This window comes from Miniopterus natalensis, chromosome 15 (genome assembly GCF_054644295.1).
Source record: "Miniopterus natalensis isolate mMinNat1 chromosome 15, mMinNat1.hap1, whole genome shotgun sequence".
NCBI classification, from domain to species: Eukaryota; Metazoa; Chordata; class Mammalia; order Chiroptera; family Miniopteridae; genus Miniopterus; species Miniopterus natalensis.
In genome coordinates, this window is record NC_142095.1 from 51,770,712 (window position 1) to 51,776,711 (window position 6,000).

Sequence of the window (6,000 nt, forward strand, 5' to 3'; positions counted from 1 at the left end):
GAATCAAATCCCCGACTTGTCAGTGCACAGATGGGGCTCTACCACTGCGCCACACCGGCCTGGGCTAAACTTGGAATTTTTTTAGTAATATCTATAAGATAGTTATCAAGAGAAGCTCCCTCCCCCCTCCATGATGCACTTGAGCCACCGTTAAAATAAAACAGCCATATGAAGATTAAAAATCTGATATCCCCAAGGCTAGTGTGAATCCTGTGGTAATAAATTAGAGTTGAAAGTACCCATATGGACACTTTTCACACACACACACGCACACACACACATAGAGATAAAGAAATAAAGCTATAGTTGTATGTAAGTATGTATATACACATTTCCTAGCTCTGTCCATTGAGATGGGCTAAAAACAGCAAATAAACCCCAGTCACAATGAGCACACCTAACACCCAGATCTTGGTTTCTAAATATCTTTCTCCAATAAAAGAAGCCAGAGATTCTTGGAGAACTAGTTAATTCCAGGGCTGGAGCAGGGAAAATACAAAATAAGCCTGGAGCATCTTGTGGTGCCAGAAAGTACCAAAGAAAGTGAAAAACAAAAAACAAAGCAAAACAAAAAGCCATGGTGGGGTGGGGAGATACTTACTGAAAAAGGAGAAGCCAACCTGAAAGAGCTCCCCAATGGCCAAAGTTGAGACATCTTGAACAAGAAAAGGAATAGCCATGGGTTTGGATTATAATGCACGCCTGTTTGTGTACCTACGTACACATATAAATAAAGAGGGAAAGGACAACTCTTCCTCACAGGAGATCCGGGGGGTCCAGCATCAGGGTTTTAACACATTTTACCAGGTGATGCTGATGCCACGGCCTAGAGATCTTCACCAGGTAACTTATAATTATTTGTAGTGGACTGGGTGTAATTAGGGAGGAGTGGGGACTGTGGGAAATTTGAGCACACAGCCTCAGCTAAAAGGGGCCCTGATCATCCACACCAAGAAGCAAGTCCAGGTCAGGAAGAACTTTTGAATTTTCAAGAGAGGCAAGAAACCCAGGTTTTTATCCAGATAGTCCTCAGCTGGTGAGGGACCATGGCAATTGGTATTCTTAGAAGTTCCCCAGCTGGTTATGATGCACATAGAGGTTTGGAACCCCTCTTGGGGATTTACGGCTGTTCCCTGTCCTGGGACTATCGCCATCTTAAAGGGGAACTTCGAGGCAGTACAGTGAATGCAGACGATACTGCGCTGTGGTCGTGCAGCGTAGCCCCCCGCAAAGGCAGGCCTGCTGCAGCGCGCGCACAAGGCACAGGCCGCACCCTTCGCTGACGGCGCCGCACGTCAGAGATACCCAGGAAGCCAGCAAAGCAGACAAGGCCTAAAGCAGAGGGACAGCAGGGCCCGGGCGTGGCAAAGGGCTCCTGGAAGTCGTGGGGCTGAAGTTCCTCCTCTCCCCCGGGTGAGGCCAGTCACAGGAAGTGCCGCTGAAGTGCCCCGGAGCTGGGCAGGTGAGGGCTTGGTTTCTGGCAGAGTTTCGGACACCAGCCACACCTGCCTGAAAATCCCAGCCCCACACTTACCAGCCTGTCACTTTGGGCGAGTTCCTGGACCTCCCTACGTCTCCGCCTGCTCCTTAGTAAAGAGCAGTAGTAACTGCACATATCTTTTTATAAACTTATTTTTTCTTAAAGCGTAGTTGACATTTAACATTATATTAGTTTCAGGTGTACAACATAGTGATCTGACATTTATCTTACGATGTGGTCATCACACTGAATCTAGTAACATCTGTCGCCGTACAAAGTTATTACAATATTACTATTTTCCCTAAGCTGTACTTTACATTCCGGCAACTTATTTATTTGAAAGTCATGGGGTTGTAAAGTATAGCATAGAGAAAATGGTCAATATTTGGAAATTTGTACTTCTTAATCCCTTCACCTTTTTCACCCATCTTCTGCATCCGTTTCGTCGATGGGCACTTGGGTTGCTTCCATAGCGTGGCCGTTGTAAATAAGGCTGCAGTGGTAGGGGTGCATATATTCTTCCTGAATTAGTGTTTTGGGTTTCTTCAGTTAAATGCCCAGAAATGGAATTGCTGGATCGTATGGCAGCTCCATTTTAGTTTTTTGAGGAACCCCCACACTGCTGTCCCCAGTGGCTGCCCCAGTCTGCATTCCCCCCGGCAGTGACCAGGTCCCCTTCCCCGCACCCTCGCCAGCACGTGTCATTTGTTGATTTGCTGATGCAGCCATTCTGACAGGAGTGAGGTGGGACCTCATTGTGGTTTTAATTTGCGTCTCTCTGATGATTAGTGACTTTGAGCATCTTTGCATATCTCTGTTGACCATCTGGATGTCCTCTTTGAAGAAATGTCTATTTAGGTCCTCTGCCCATTTTTTAATTAGATTTTTTAATTAGATTTTTTATGTTGAGTTGTATGAGTTCTTTATATATTTTGGATATTAATCCCTTATAGGATATATAATCTGCAAATACCTTCCCCCCTTCAGTAGGTTGTTTTTTCCTGTTGACGGTTTCCTTCACTGGCCTAAAGCTTTTTAGTTTGGTGGAGTCCCACTTGTTTATTTTTCTTTTGTTGCCATTGTCTAAGGAGAAATGTACCCAAAAACCTGCTAAGACCCAAAACAAAGAATTTACTGCATATGTTTTCTTTTAGGAGTTGTATGGTTTCAGGTCTTACATTTATTTCTTTAATCCATTTTGTAAACTCAAAAGAAACTTTCTTACATATGGTGTAAGAAGGTGGTCCATCTTCACTTCTTTGCATGTGTCTGTCCAGGTTTCCCAACATCACTATTGAAGGGACTGTCTTTACCCCATTGTATATTCTTGCCTCCTTTTTCACTTATTAATTAACCACATAGGCAGGGGTTCCTTTCTGGACTCTCTATTCTGCTCCGTTGATCTATGTGTCTGTTTTTAGGCCAGTACCATGCTGTTTTAATTACTATAGCCCCTTGGTATAGTTTGATATCAGAAAGCGTGATAATGCCAGATTTGTTCCTTCTCAAGGTTGCTTTGGCTATTCAGGGTCTTGTGTGGTTCCATATAAATTTTAGAATTTTTTTGTTCTAATTCTATAAAAAATTCCATTTGTATTTTGATAGGGTTTGCACTGAATCTGTAGTTTGCTTTGGGTAGCGTGGACATTTTAGTGACATTAATTCTTCCAGTCCATGAGCACAGTACAGCCTTCCATGTATTTGTGTCCTCTTCAGTCTCTTTCATCAGTATCTTACAGTTTTCAGAGTATAGGTCTTTTGCATCTTTGGTCAGATGTACTCCTAGGTACTTTTGGGGGGGATGTAATTGTAAAGGAATTGCTTTCTTGTTTTCTCTTTCTGATAGTTCATTCTTAGTGTAAAGGAACATCACTGGTTTCTGTATATTAATTCTGTATACAGCAACTGCTGAACCCATTTATTAGCTCTGGTAGTTTTTTGGCGTAACTGCACGCCTCTTACAGGATTGCTGAGGGGACGGAATGGGAGGAGGCGTGGGCAGTGTTGAGCCCAGGGCTGAGCACAGAGGAATGCTCAACAAATCTTAGAGCGTTTGGAAGAAGCAGAGCTTGATTCAAAACTCAGCAATCCTGACTGTTCAGGGCTTCTCCGGGTTGCACCTGAAGGAATTCTAGGCCTTGGAGCTTGGATGTGGAGGAACATTTCATCTGGACCCTCTCAGTGCCTTTCGAGTCATTCCACTTAGGCTGCCTGCCCCACCCACTTCTCGAATCAGCTCTGCCTCCAGCCGACTAACTCTTGATGCAGGAATAAGGTGGAGGTAAGCTCCTCATGTCGGAACTGGAAAACAGCAACAGAAGAATCGCCTCCCCAGGCAGGACATCCTCATGGAACTGAGTAGCGTTCCTTCAGATCAGGGGTTTCCACCTGGGCACCATTGACGTTTGGGGCTAGACAGTTCTTTGGGGGACTGTCCTATGCATTGCAGGATGTTTAGCAGCATCCCTGACCTCTGCCTGCTAGATGCCAGTGGCCCCACCCACCCCCAGTTGTGACAACTGAAAATGCTCCCAGACATGGCCAAAAGTACCCTGGGCGCCAAAACTGCCCTCACGTGAGAATCACGAGTCCAGGTGCCCCTGGGCCGGTAGGCAGGGCCCTCTCTGCACCACCAACACTCCTCTCCCTGCCACAAGGAACAGCAGGAAGCAGTCTCATTTCTACCTCTGGCTGAGTAACCAGATGATTTTCTTTTCGAAACAGAGTGGCTTAAGATGAGGTTCTTTGTAACTGGAGCCCACAGAGCTCAAGATGTGCTCCACAGCCCTTATCAGTCACAACCTAGTGGACTTCCTTAGAACCCACGACTCCGTAAACAGTGTCAGATATTTGTGTCAGACTCACAGCCCTCAGCCTAGAGAAAACACTCAACAGGGGAAGTGCGGAGAAGCAGGGGGAACCTCAGGGCGGCATGGCCTAGGTGAGGAGGGATTAGTAGGGGGGAGCTTCATCCGCATGTTCTAATCCCAGGTCCCTTCCTCTGGGAAGTCCTCAGGCACTGGCATCTGAGGTGCAGGAAGCTATGTAACCAACTGTGCAGTTTATCATATGGAAGGAAGGGTCAGAGCCTGTCACAAACTCCACCTTCTCAATAAGAGCTCATCCCTTCCTCTGACTCCTGAGCAACTCGTGGGACCCAGCTTGTTGCTGCTCTTTTAATAGCCAACAATGGAAATGTCTGAATGATTACTAGATGGACAAAACAATTCAGGAAAAACAAGTGTTTGTTTCCAAAGCTTTTGCTAACTTTGGCATGTGGATGGTTTGACAACAGAGCATGATTCTAAGGGTTCAGCTCAACTGTGGAGGCACCTTCTTATGAGAGGCAGAAGTGGGCGTCCGCCCAGGCCCCTTGCACTTCAAGCCTGTTGTCCATCTCACTCCGTCACTCTTCCAACAGGCACCCTGCAGGGGGCCGTGTGCATCACTGTTTTAGACATCAGGAAAGAGTAGGAAACCAGGATTAAAGTCCTTGCCTTCGTGGTGCTTACATTCCTGTGATTTTTCAATTGAGCAGGTTTTTAGAAGAAATTAGAAGCTGTGGCCACCAATATAAACTGAACACATCAATAGAGAGGATGTATTTTGTTAGAAATATCACTTAAACTGTAAGAAAATACCAAATAAAACTTTTGTAGATTTTGAGGCAGTGGATAAAAATGGAGAAATAAATGAAATATAATTGTAAAATGGTCATTAAAAACCTACCACAAAGAAGTTTAAAGGTTACTATACCAACTGTGGACAGATCAGGCTGCCTGAAAATATATTGAGCCTCCAGCTTGGCTAGAAGTAGTACATAGGTCCTAGAAAGATTCAGAAAACCAAACAGTGCCAAAATTTGTTTTTAGAATGGGAGAGAGACAGGCAGAGGTAAGGAGGGAAGAAGGGATGGAGTGAGGGACAGAGGGAGGGAGAGAGGAGAGAGAGAGGGAAGGGAGAGAGGAGAGAGACGGAGAATGCGTGTCTTAGTGGCAGGCGAGCTGAGGCATTCCATTGAAAAGAATTTGGGGCCCAGAGGGAAACGGTGGATGGAAGATTATGATGCTGGCTTACATACAAGACTCCAACTGGCACAGCAAAACCAGCCTTTCCTCCAGGACGCAGCCCATAGCCTCTTCCGGATGCTCGTCCTAGGACTCAGAACAGCGGAAGGTAGGAGAGGACAATCCAGCCTTCTTTGGTTGTTCCAGCAGGGTCTGGCTGCGTGAACCTTAGCTCGAGGGAAGCTAGTCGTACACTTTCTGGGTGCGGATTCGAAGTGAGAGCCCGGAGAGGAGAAGACGATGCGTGCGCAATTTCTCTCTTCCCCCTGAGCAGCAGCACGGCCAGGCCCGGAGCTGCGAGCCTGGCCGGCTGCCCGCCTTGGGGTCCCCGGGCCGGCTGAGCGGTCGCCCCTTTCCGAGTGTCTGGAAGGGTTCTGCCCAGTTGTTTATTTGTTTCTATCTTCCCTATAAACAGTTTGGTCTCCTTCTGGGGAAAGAAATCATGTGAGCAGA